Raw genomic sequence first — 14,431 nt, 5'->3', positions numbered from 1 at the left:
TCCATGTGGCCAACACTTACTCACATTAGCACTGAGGGTTATCGAGTATGGACGACTATGTGAGTTTCACCGACATACTTTACCCACTTGCCAATTATATTTGGTCTCACTCTCTCTCTCTCTCTCTCATATTCAAGTAACGGTACCACCAAGCACTAGGGCATATATATTCCGTTATGAGGTCATGTGTCTTAACCAAAATCATGAGCTTTATTCTCCATATTCTATGACTAATCATGATTTTGGGCAACAATTGATGGAACAACCACTTCTTACTGACCTGCACTCGACATCTCATCTTCTTGTCATCTTACTTGATGTTGTTGTTGTTGTTGGTTGTAGTTGAAATTAATTATTTTATTACCATTACATTATTTCTCCCAAACCTTCATTTTGCTTGCTTAATTCCAAGCCCATACAAAAACACTTTTCTCACCGTAATGACGTGTTTTGTGACGACAAAATGTGAATTCCAGGGAGAGAGAATTTGATTGATTAGGGACATATTGGGCTGTAGCATCTCCATCTATATATATAGAAAGAAAAAAAAAAATGGTCAAGGTATATATATTATAATTGATGGCTCGCAAAAATAATAATAATAATAATAAAAAAAAAAAGACAATACTTGATCGATTAACAATTGTTTCCAAAATGAAAAACGAGTTAAATATTTGACGTAAAATAAGATTTTTTTTTATAAAAAATAAAATTTAAAAAAAAAAAAAAAATCACTCTTGAAGTGTTTCTTAGAGAAGACCGACGAATAACAAACATAAACTGCGGCTAATGTCGTTTTTAATAAGTTTAAATATTTTTTTTTTAATTTTTTAAAAAAAGGTCTAAACTTTACTAGAAAAGTCACACAAACCGACACTATCGCGATCTCGTCCGGATGAGATCGCGATAGTGTTTTTGAAAACCCGTTTCCGAAATAGCTTTTCGGGTATATATATTGTTTTTGTCTTTTCTTGAAAACCCATTTTGACCCAATTAACCTAGGAATTGAAAACAAATTATGATATACGAATTTATATCCTTTTGAATAAGTTTTCCAACGCCACCAAATTTGTCTCCATCTGATTCCGAAATCAGAAGATATAAAATTTTTATTATGACTGATTTGATTAAAAATTAGCCTGCTTTATACATCAATAATATGGATAAAAAAAATTATCAAAATTTGACAAATAAATTTAATTTGTTAATGATTGACGTATAATAGTTCATATGAATTTTATGTAAACTGATACATCAATTTGTTATAAATTTATAATAAAAATTGTAGTACTAACTCATATATATATATATATATATATATATATATATATATATATATATATATATATAAAAGAGGTAGATGAGGTTGAAATTTGCATGAGAAGCAATCTTAGGATGTCAAACTGTTGTTAGAAAAGCTTCATGTTGTGGCACAATACGTGTAATGTATATGTTCGTGGAAAGAATTAGAAATCTGTCTCACTCTCTCTTTCTCCCTCAATCCATCATTTTCGATCAATTTTATCAAAGAGAATCTTTCAGTAACCCAGGTTTTGCTCTAATAGGCTAATTTTGTGCACATTGTCTTCCATATTTTCCATATGATGGTTTTTTTTTTTCAACTTGACAAAATAAAATATAATTGATGTGTGTATTAAGGAATCAATCAAACATATTATAAGCCATCTTTCTTGAACAAATAATCAATCACACGTCAGTTTTAACAAAATGATAATGAAGTTTATAATATATATACACTTGATCACGTAACGTTTTTTTTTTCTTCCGTCTACTGACTAATCAGTGTTTCTAGATGATCAGGTTAATAGAAATGGCGAAGATTTTATATATGGAAACATGAATAATGCTCCATCGGACCCCATATTGCTTGCTATATATAAATTAAAACCAATCAAATTATGGAAGACAAATGACTAAGAATATGCTTGGACAATGCCCGACATGCCCACAAGAATATTACACGTACGATTAAATTCTTAGGTCACGTTTGGTACGCGAAATAGACCCATTTTATATAGAAATGGGGAAGATTTTATGGAAACATGAATAATGCTCCATCGGACCCCATATTGCTTGCTATGTATAAAACCAATCAAATTATAGAAGACAAATGACTAAGAATATGCTTGGGCAACGCCCGACATGCCCACATGAATATTACACGTCTGATTAAATCCTTAGGTCACGTTTGGTACGCGAAATAGACCCATTTTATATACAGAATGGAATGATTATTTCTATAAAATAGTTATTATTTTGTTTGGTTGTTCACCACTCTTATAAATTGATATTTTCATGGAAATAGATATATATTTTCCTACAAAGAAAAATACATATATATTGCTCTCAAAAAGTAAAGGAATAGCTATTCCTTGAGAAATAGAATGTGTTTTCCAAAAACAAACTTATTAATTTGTTTTTCTGAACCAGTGATTGGCCGAGTAGTCGGAGCAGTTACAACATAACATATATATAAGAATATCATATGTAATATAAAGAGGACTAGAATCCTCCTAGAGTCCTACCAAATGTGACGTGACATTTAAAATCACCGATAGATCAAAATTCAATAATGATTGATCATCTCAAATTTAATGGCGATTTTAAAAGTCACATCATATTTGAGCATATTCTAGAAAGACTCTAGCCCTCCTTATAAATATCATTACTCAACTGAAAGGATAGGTTTCTGTCAAAATAAACACAAATCTAACCCTAACATGGTGTTAAACAACCTTAAACAATCAATACACAATCTGACCTCGAGAGAAACAAAAGAATTACAAGATTTAGAAGCAAGAATAAAGATGCTCACATTGTTGGGTTTTGAACTTCTAAAATCCTTCACGAAAAAACTACCTATTACTCTTTCTCACCCTGTTTAAGCCTATTACAGAAGAACTCTAATGCTTCAAGGCCAATTTAGAGCATTTACAGTAGACTCACCAAATTTATTAGTCAGAATAGCTAAAAAATTAGCTTTCTTTATTTTAGTTATTCACTTTTTCAAAGCATTTTCATCAACCTCAACATTTTAGTGATTCAATTTCTTTATTCTTTCTCTAACAATTATTTTTTTGAATATTTATCTTTTCCTAACGGTTATGATCACCACCTTGTTGCTGGGAAGAACTCTACAACCTTGGAAGATTAGTCCCCTCCCCCTAGAGAGCAAATTTCTCAATAGCAGCAGCAGCATTAGTGGCCATGAGTTCAATATCATTGTATATCCTTCACCAAAAAAATAAATAAAATAAAAAATAAAAACTTCCTCCGATTGAAGTCATTGTTGGGGAGACACAGGCTGCTCTTCTTGCTGTGAGTTTGGTTACATCAATCCGACTAGAATCCCTATCATTCTTGAATGGAATCATTCCAGCTCGACCGTAACACTATTTTGGCTATCAACAAATCAGTCATCTTCACTTATTGTCATGCACACCAAATTATAAAATGGGCCGCTTCCATAGACGATTTGGAAGTATTCCCTCTAATTGCCATGTGATTTCCTCCACTAGCTAGGATTAAGAGCTGAAAATATCATCTTAATTCACAAAAAAAAAAAAAAAAAAAAAAAGTCAATCAAATTTATTGAAGCATCCAAATATGCAGGTCTCTTGGCGGAGCCACATAAAGGCCAGTGGGGGCCATGGCCCCACATGGACCACATCCTAACCTCTTCCGACTATGAGTCTCAATGGAACGATATTTACCGTACGTGAACATATATGTCACAAATCTACTCTTTGGGTTCAAGGTACTGTGGTAATTAACCAGTTTCCCCTGGCCTTGGGGTAAAAGTGAAACTTACCCATATATCCAACAAAAGAATTACGATGTAGTAATTACCACAGTGCGTTGAAATCAACAACCATGGATCAAGGACAGATATTAATTAAAGCCACATTTAGTGTAAATATATAGGCCCTCCTGTGATTCAATGAAAACTTTGAATGAGTACGCTGTAATCTGTACTTGGAGTTTGGCACGGACCAAACATTAATATAGGTTCTATTAATGTTTCATTAGGTCTCGTTGGCCTCTTAACCAGCATATAATCCTAGCTAGTTGTACATATCTTTTGTCTATTCTGCAAGGGAGCTTAAGGCCCCATTTACCAGAGTAAAAGTAAAAGTAAAAATAAAAATAAAAAATAAAAAATAAAAAAATAAACAACAACAACAATTCTCATGAAGTTTCCTCTATATATATAACCAATCAGTAAAGGTTGATTAGAGATGCCTTATTAGCAACAAACAATTCTCATGAAGTTTCCTCTATATAACCAATCAGTGAGTTTTATCACTGGAGAATCTTGATAAAGCAGCTTTACCCTAAAGTAATTAAATGATGCCACTAGGACCAATTATTAGTGAATGATTTAATTGAGGTCAAGATTTTAATATGAGTAGGGACCCTTATTGAAGATAAATAAAATCAGAGTAATTAGTTGCCCCCAAAGGTTGGTGCTGCATGCCTAACAAAGAACACCTTGGTAGCAAAGATGGGTCTTTCTCCAACTTGCGTTTCAAAGTTTGTGGATAGATTCACGTGGCTAGCTGCTGGGGCTGCTTCAGATCTCATGCAATACAAAAAAGATTAAAAAAAAAAAAAAAACTTGTAATTTTGAATGATTCTCATCTTGCTTTTCTTTCTTTCTTTTCTTTTCTTTTCTTTTCTTTTCTTTTCTTCTTTTTCTTTGTCCCCATTGTCCGGCCAGCCTCTTTTGAACTTTCGAGAAATATAAATTAATTAACGCCAAAAAGGAGATTGGCATCACTTCAATCTTGATCGAATATCAACTCAGATCGATAAATTGATTCATGCAAAAAGAGAGTTCCCATTGAGAAAAGTTGATGAAAATTTATTAGAAACTGAAAAAATTATGTGTATGTTATTCGATCTAGACACACTGGTGCTATTGATGGGCTAAGTGTTCATACTACTGATAGGGGTATACTAATATTTATGTCATATCTATCTTCACTTTATTTTAGGTGAGTCCGTGCAAATTGCACCTATGATACATTTACTGCATATCTTTTCAGCAGTCATATATATATATGCAACTCTCTCTTTACACGTACAAGATGACAATGAGGGTTAATCCATAAAGATATTTTTAGCAATTGCACCCATCATATTTACATTTACTGCGTATTTTCTGCAACAGTCATATGTAATTCTTTCGTCATGCACACACAAGATGACAATTATGAGGGTAATCCATAAACATATATTTAGCAATTGCACCTATATATCAATGATATCATACATTTACTGCATATTTCCTGCGCCAGTCATATGTAATTCTTTCGTCATACACAAGATGACAATGAGGGTAATCCATAAACATATATTTACTTAGCAATTGTAATACGATTCATACACTTACTGCATATTTTCTGCGCCAGTCATATGTAATTCTTTCGTCACACACAACACGTACAAGATGACAATTATGAGGGTAATCCATAAAGATCCAAACCATGCCAGTCTCTGCTGTTTTATATATAAACATACCTTTTTCTTTTTTTTTTTCTTTTTTTTTTGTGACGAATATTAAACATACTTTTAATTAAGTACTGTCCACGTAATTGTTTTAGCCAATCCAAGCAAATTCTAGAAGACCATTATATATCAACTTAAACATAATATTTTCGACGCGTTTCCTCATGCTATAGTACTATGGCTTCAATATTTGCTGCCTAAGAAGAAAATGACTCGTCTCCTTGACAATGGCGTACCAACTCATTATAGGGTGAACAATATTTATGAAGGAGAAGACTTCTATATATATGTATATATATACGTGATATGTCAACTTCGTTGCAAAGAAAATCCCATGCTCGATCGCAAAATGACTCGTCTTCTTTTTAATGCCTTACCAACTCATTAGGGATTTAGGGTAAACATTATTTATGAAAGACAAGACTTCTTATATATATATAATATATATGGTAGGGTAATTAAACATTATTTATGCTTTCAAAAAACAAAGGGTAAACGTTATTTATGAAGGACAAGATCGATCAGTTATTTCATAATATATATATTCTTGTCTATTCTTGTCAACTTCTTTGCAATGAAAATCCCATGCTCGATTGCAAATTGCAAGAGTCACCTCTCCTGCATTATATAAATTAATGTTTGTTCGCAACAAATAAAACGTCGTGACATATTTGTGTAGGTCAAAAAGTTAAACGTATATCTCTCTTGTCTGGGATCTTTCATTGGGTGGGTTTCTCCTTTTTACAAAGCCAACTAAATTTTGATATTTAAGAATTTACGAATTGGGTCTGAATTATTGCCTTTTTTGTAGCAACCATGGCCCTCGTCCACTTTTCCTCTACCAGTACTACTACTACTGTATTGCTTTCATCAAGAGATGGAGATTCTGCCATAAAATCACAGCTTTCCTCAACAGTTCTACTTATTTAAGCGGCTTTAGCGGGCACATGATGAAGGTGACAAATAGCTTTTTCAAACATGCATTCATTATTCACCAACAATATTATCGGCAAATTATCAATCATTTGAATTGCGAGGAACCAAGAGAATCCTTTCCTGCACAGCTATTATTAGATTGGCCGTAATTTGCTGATTGAATTGCAAATCCCTTTGTGAAATGTATGCCTCTTTTCTTTTCACATGACCCCGAATCTTATATATATATATATATATATATATATATATATAAATGCAACATAAAATTAACATTTTATGGTCGAGAAGTTTCACCAATTTAATTAAATGAGTTAGGTTATGGATGACCCATATGATTTTATAGTACTCATATCTTAACACGACCCGAATCTCACGCACAACATTTAGGGTTGACAATCTTTAATAGTACTACTCGCGAATCTAACACAAACGTAATACGAAATTAGCAAGTTATGGTTGAAATGTCTGACTCGTTTAATCAAATGCAAATTAGTAGAGTTAGAGTTAACTTATATATATATATATATATATATATATATATATATATAGTCATATACACATATATCAATACGATTCAAACCCAACAAACGAACATGAATTTTCACCTCTAATAAAAAGATAGATCCTTAACCCACCTATCTCGGCGGATCAGGATGAGGAATTGATCATTCACCCTAAACAAGTGCCTGATCAGTTGCTGAATAATTGCAAGCAATCCTCGATCCATAGAATTCTTGCAGTGCATTGCAATCGAATTTCATGCAATCAGCATTCCAATCATGCTATAAAATTGAGGTACCCACAAGAGAAATATACGTTTGGGAGCATGGTTCAACCCAGCTATGAGTAGTCCATCATTCCTGCCTTCTCATATATAGGAATTAATTTAAAGAATAAAAAGGATAATAAAACAAATGTGTAAAGTGAATTATTAATAGCAATTACGTCTCCATGTTGTCGATCGCCAGCACCACATGATAAATGAGAAAGTAAATTATTTAAATGATGATTTGATATGTCAGCTGATGTTGAATATTCTGGTAATTGGTTGGTGATTAGTCCAAGAGAGGTTATACGTATTGAGACACATTATTGTCGTCTTTTTCTTTACTTTTCCTACTTTCCTTTTGTTGATTTTCTTCGAGGTGATGAGGGCGTTGTCATGAAATAAGATACTAATTTTTCATGACCTTTTTTTTTAATATTTTTGGGAGGCATATATATATATATATACTCGATCAATTCATTTTGAAACTAATGAATTAATTAAACTAGAGTGACAAATAACTTCTGATATGTGTGCAATTAATTAAAGCTGATCTTAAGTCATGAAGGCTTCTAGAGAAACGAACAAGCAGCTAGCGGACCTACTTTGTCTATATTTCAAGACAAATCAAAAGTAAATTTTGATGGTGATTTAACAAGGTTTGTGTGTTGTTAAGAGAATAGGGTGTCACCTCTCGTAAAATATTAACTTAAAGTAAATTTTGATTGTGATTTAACAAGGCTTGAGTGTTGTTAAGAGAATAGGGTGTCGTCTTGTTAAAAGAAAAATGCTACTCAGCATTCGCAAAGTTCCATCTTCCAGCACTTTTTTTGACACTTGAAAATGTTGAATAGCATTTTTTTTGTTAAAATATTAATTTAAATTGTTGAATTCATTATTTATATTAGTTTAAGTTTTTAGGATAACTTAATATGGTATCTACTTTTTTGTTGAGTTTTTTTTTTTCTTTTTTAAAATAGTAATAAAAAATGATTAATATGAAGTAGAATTTGATTTTTTTTTTTTTTTTATGAGAGAAAAATAAAGAAAATTTTTTTATGGGAAAAATATAAAAAAAGCCTCCCAAACTACGAGCTGTTTGCAATATAGCCCCCCAATGTTCAAAATGTACTAAGCCCCCCAAACTACCAAAATGTATCAAAAAGACCACTTATTTTTATATTCCTATAATACCCCTATTCTATTAACAAATAAAATAATAAAGTAATTGTAAAAAAAAAAAAAAAACTAATGGGCAAAAAAAAACAAAGAAATGTTTTTTGGAACAAATAATTAGTTACTGTAGTTGGTTTAAATTACAAATTGCTTCATGTCGTATTAAAGTAAAATCAAAAGTTCGGTTCTTGAAATATTCCCATAAAAAAAAAAAAAAAAAAAAAAAAGGTACTAAAGTAGGCCATCAAACTATCAAATTGATTTTACTTTAATACGGTATGAAGCAATTTGTAATTTAGACCAACTACAGTGACTAATTATTTATTTATTCCAAAAATATATATTTTTTGGATTTATTCGTCCATTGTTTTTTTTTTAAAAAAAAAAAATGTTTGGGTTTTTTTTACAATTATTTTATTATTTTATTTGTTAAAAGAATAGGGGTATTATAGAAATATAAAAAAAAAAATAAGTGGTGTTTTTGATACATTTTGGTTGATTGGGGGCTACTTTAGTACCTTTTGAACATTTGGGGGCTATAATGCAAATGGCTAGTAGTTTTAGGGGCTTTTTTTATATTTTTTCCTTGTTTTATAATAATTTTGAAAAGATGTTGATTTTTTTTTTTTTTTCTTTAGGGAAATGAAAATAAGTGGAACGGGAACGAAAAGGGAGAGAGATTTGCCAAACATACTTTTATCACGGAAAAGTTAAGTTCTTGTTTGTTGCGAAAGATAGGAAATTAAGTCAATATGAAGATTATGTTAGGAAACTATGACTAAACTACATTGCTTATATTAGTGGGCTCATGATATTTGTTTGTGTTTTCTGTGACATGTAAAACTAGTCATCTTCCTAATACTTGATATTGAATACAGCGACAGATCGAGGAAGTTTTATGGAACGGGCCAAAGCAATTTTTTTTTTTTTTTTGCTTAGTGTAATGAACGGTTACTTTTTTTTTTTTCTTTTTTTTTTTTTTTTTTCTAATCATTGATACTCAAAAAGTGCGACCTCCGTTGAGTTATTTTGTACATCGTTGATTAACATCATATTCTCATATGTGACGACACAATCCAGGATCAAACTCCAATGAACTAATATCAAATTCATTGCCATCAACTCCCAAAATTGGCAAATTCTTTTAGGAGAATTTTCAGAAATTGGGATATCAAGTATTGTATTTGACTTTCCCATCATCTACAAATAAATTTATATGATAATTTTGGAGTCTTTAAAAAATAATATTCATATCCACATACAATAATCAATATGCATGATTCTAATATAACATATTAGAACCTAAACCCCATGGGCATTAATTTCCATTCAACTCATGAAAGTCTAGGGTTAATTAACACTTTAAATGTAATTAACCCATCCAATTAGCAATCATAAGTTCACATACCAAAAGTCCTAATTTAATTCATACTATACAAATCTGGGTTTATGTCTATACTATGAACAATAGTGAAATTGAAGCTTTCAACCCATTAATCTAACAACCGGAGCTTAAATCATGCATAGAAATCCATTACACACAAAAGCCCAAAGTTAATTTTAGGAATTTAGCTTCTTACTAAAATCCTCCCAAATCAATATGATTTCATACTTGAAATTCAAGGAGTAGAATACAAATTCAAAAAGAAACTAAAGATTTTAACCATATAACAAAATCCCCAAAATCTCACGCATGAACCCTAATTTTCGGATCCAACCCAAAATCTCACAAATCCTCACATGCAATTTCTAACTTCTAATCATACAAGTATAACGACATTTACAAGAAAATTGTAAGGATTTTACTTATATCCGAAAATGTCACTCTAGATTTAATGAAGATGAGAGTAAATGGGTAATTGTGTTTTTTTTTTTTTTTTTTGTGGGCAGGCCAAATGGGTAGTTTTCTTTTTTTATTACCTAAAAAATTTGTTAGGAGGAATTGGGAGGGCCCCACTCCAATTTGTTGGGGCAGGGCCAATGGCCTTTATATATATATATATATATATATATATATATATATATATATTTTGAATGCCTATATTTTTTTTTTTTTTTTTTTTTTTTTTTTGTTGGAGGGATTTGGAGTAGGCCTATCCCCTGTTCCCCTAAACCCGTCTCTAATTGAATATATTTTATTTTAAAAATATTTTTACAAATTAGGAATATTATTGGTGAATAGCTTTAGTTGCCTTCGATCTTTGTGCGCTTTATGTTTCAATTGGCAATGATTAAGAAGAAAAAAAAAATCAAATTTATTAAAAAAAAAATGTTATTTTTTCCTTCTAAAAAGCAAAACTAGAGAAACCATGCTTTTGCCTTTATCTCTATGTCCATTGTCCACATGTGGGGTGAGAGAATATTAAACTATTAATTTAAATAATTAAATCTACTTACACCATGCCCATTTATATATTAGAGCTGCTGCTCCTAGGGTCATGGTCGAGAATTGAAAGAATGGGAATTTATTTTTATTTTTTTTTTAACATGTCCGCATAAGAGGGGATGAGGACTCAAATTAGTGACCTCTGTTTCATTAGGCATAGTCCCGACCAATTAAGCTACCTTTTGAAAACAGGAAATATGTACTTTACTGTTAGCCACTTGTCCACAATTTGATATGATTATAAAGGCCTGGGCCTTGCTCAGCTTGGGCCCAAGCCTATACATTTCCTCTTAGAGCCATGCCTTTCTTACCCAGTAGGGCTCAGGGAAATACTGATAGCCCAGTCCAGCCTTTGTTTTGACTTTTATTGCATGACAAATTAAAAATAGATATTGTGGTCATTAGCTAGTTAGGGTCCATTGAGATTGTGATTTCAAAAAATGCGATTTAAATATAACGATTTAAAAATGAGTGATTTGATAATCTGATTTTTAAAAACGCAGTTAAATATTTGGCTAAATCTCAGTTTGACATTTAAAATCACAGTTTAACCATTAAAATTGTGTGTTTTCAAAAAAAGCGTCTCCTCGCATGCGATTTGAAAACGCATTGCCACACAATCTATTTTCTACGATTTGGTTTAAATTGTATTTTTTGTCTATTGCAATGACAAACGCACTCTTAACTATTTTCTATCGCTATGAGAAATGAGCTTGTAGCTCCAATACATAAATTAGAGCGTTGTATCTATGCCACTATCTTTCTCTCACGGTTAAAGCATGTTTGAAATTGTATTTGAGAAATAGAGCTTTTAAGTAAAACTTTTTTTTTACTTAAGTACGTTTTTGTTATTTTTAGAGTACAAAAATCAAAGAAATGCTTTTAGAATTTTTACCAAACATGCCAATTTTTAGTTTGACACAACTTTTTAAGTACTAAAAATATTTTTTACCTTTCATACCGCAATTTCAAACAGGCTCTTAATTACTTTTACATGAGCCTTAATTCTAGTTTTGTTTGTGCCCCTAAAGCCATGGGATCTGGATCCTCCCCAATCATTTTGGATTAGAGAATATTTAGTTCGCGGCTAAAATTTATTTTAAAAAAAATCCAAGGCCAAGAAGGAGACACATCATTCTCACAATATTTAAAAAATAAAAAATAAAAAGTCTATTTTACACGAGTTAACTTTTCCGTTAGACTAACTTTAAAGATAAGAAGCTCAGTAAATAAAATAAAAAAGCAAAGCTCAGAACAAGTTCGCTTCAAATCCTCCATGGCTCCCAAAGCAAAGACAGACAAAGCCATGGGCCATGGGTGAAGTGGTGGTGCAAAGATATAAATGGTTGGAAAGCTGATCCCCTGCTAGACAATAAGATGAAACCGGATTAATGGACTAATAATAGGCCTTTGAGTGCAGGCTATATGGGCCTTCCGGCCCACTTCCTAACACATAATATTACTGGATGGTCCTATCCAAACGGATCCTCAATATGAGAAGGTTTATTATTAAAACACGAATATTAATGCGCGAGTGACAGTACTCTTCACGAACTCGCCTAACGCAGCGTATTCTTCAATGGCCCTCTCGTCAGCCTTACACCGGAGGAACTGGGGAAGGAACAGCCAAATGTAGGTAACCATGAAGAAGCCAACCGTTAAGGGGCCCGAGATCAACGGCGGTAACCGCCACCCGCCGGTGAAAAACGCCTTCTTCAAAACAACCTCGACTGTTAAGCACAAACCATGGAGGAGGAAGAAACAAGTGACCTCCCACGTGGGCCTCGCGCGCCCCAAGTAGTAGAAGATCAACTCATGCACGAGCCCCAACACCACGAAGTTGGCGAACGTGGCGGGCAGATGGGCCCACTTGGGGCCAATGACACATGCTGTGGCATGGTGGGTGGCGTCGTATACGGTGAGTCGCAGGATGTCGGTGACCATGAGGTTCCACCTCCTGCCCCAGAAGTCTTCTAGTGAGGTGGAGAGGTATGGCTCGTTGAAGTGGGGCTCGAGGTCAACTCCTAGAAGGGCTCGAGCCAGGGCTCCCACCACGGCCAGGATGATTTCAAAGAAAAGGTATATGTGAGAGCAATAAAGAAGCAAGACGATGGTTGGATGGATATGGTCACTGTAGTCATAGACACGTATCAAAATTCCCAGAAGAACAGCCATTATTACATATTTTAAAGGAGATCTTTTGGAAGTGGGGTTTTCTTTGTTTTTGTCATCTAGATACGACAATTGGGTGTTTGTGTTTCTGGGTTTCTCCAAATTTGGTGTGTTATGTTGGACCTTGATGGGAAAGCAAGCAACAGACATGAAGCGTCCAAGAGAGATTGATGGGTGAGAAGACAAAGGGCCTTTACCAAGAGCAAAGAGTAAGAGCTTGAAATTGGCAAGCCAGGCAATGAAAAATGCAGTAATCACTCCCAGATGGACCGAATGGAGATTAAGAGGAAGTAAGAGAAAGAAGCAGACGATTGGGAGCACACAAAGGAGTCTCCTACGACCTCTGGGGACTATCTTTCCAATTGCATAGCAATAACAAAGACAAAGGAAGACTGAGAGACATACCTTTAAGAAGTTGTTTACTTCCCCCTCCATTTTTCTTTTCGATCTTTGCCATGTTTGTTGGGGAAGGTCTGAATATAATAAGGAATCTTAGACGAATAAAATTTAATCTTAGTCATTAATTTAATTAATGCATACATATTATTATTAAAATAACATCTAAGAGCATTCCCAACAGACTCCCTATAAGGGAGTCTGTTCCCTATGTGTAGGGAATATGCCCAAAAAATCACAAAAAATGTCCCACAGCAAATTTCCTAAACAAGCCTCAACCATGAGGATCGCTACAGTAGAACCCAAAGTATAGGGCTCCACTATTGCGATCCTTATGATTATTAAAATAAAAAAAAAAACATTTCTCTCTCTTCTTTACACTCTCCTCTCTCCTCTTACAATTCTCTCTCCTCTCTCCTCTCATATATATAATATAATAAAAAAAATAAATATTTTAATGATATAGGGAATGATTAAGGGAAGCTATTGGGGTGTATTTTGACATAGGGAAGCAAAAAGTAGTTTAGATCCTTAAATATAGGGAAAATGACGAGGAAGCTGCTGGGAATGCTCTAAGCCGAATAGATGAAATAAGAGATAGAAAACAATTCCAAGACGCTGTTTTCTTTGTTATTATTTCAAATATATATATATATATATATATATATATATATATATATTAATGTGACATAAATTACTGACAGTTCCCTGACATTATTGGTGACAAGAGAAAAAAGAGCCGCAACCTATTAATGTGACATAAATTGTGACATAAATTACTGACAGTTCCCTGACATTATTGGTGGCTATATGGCAGCACTTGGAAGAGAAAAAAGGGCCGCAACCTAGGCGGCCAGGCCCACTTGGAACAAGATCGAGAATCGCTCTATGTCCTGCATACCCAAAAGGTCAAAAACCAAGATCGAGAATCGTGTACTTTTATGTTAGCCACTTATGCCGGATTAGCCAGCTGGGTCTAGGCCCATACGAACCACAGCTTCCCAAACAAGATCAGGCCCGACTTTGACGGTGTATGTTCGACTTGAGCCTCTTTTTAGTTGTTGATG

At 33.1% G+C, this 14,431-nt stretch overlaps 1 pseudogene; it reads right to left on the bottom strand.

The window, feature by feature from the left end:
- Nucleotides 1-12,033: 12,033 nt before the first annotated feature.
- On the bottom strand, nt 12,034-13,403 carry LOC132176445 (acyl-CoA--sterol O-acyltransferase 1 pseudogene; annotated as a pseudogene).
- Nucleotides 13,404-14,431: the final 1,028 nt, after the last annotated feature.

The sequence above is a fragment of the Corylus avellana genome, chromosome 3 (assembly GCF_965113065.1).
Source record: "Corylus avellana chromosome 3, dhCorAvel1.hap1.2, whole genome shotgun sequence".
Lineage (NCBI taxonomy): Eukaryota > Viridiplantae > Streptophyta > Magnoliopsida > Fagales > Betulaceae > Corylus > Corylus avellana.
This window is presented reverse-complemented; position numbering and strand designations above follow the sequence as displayed.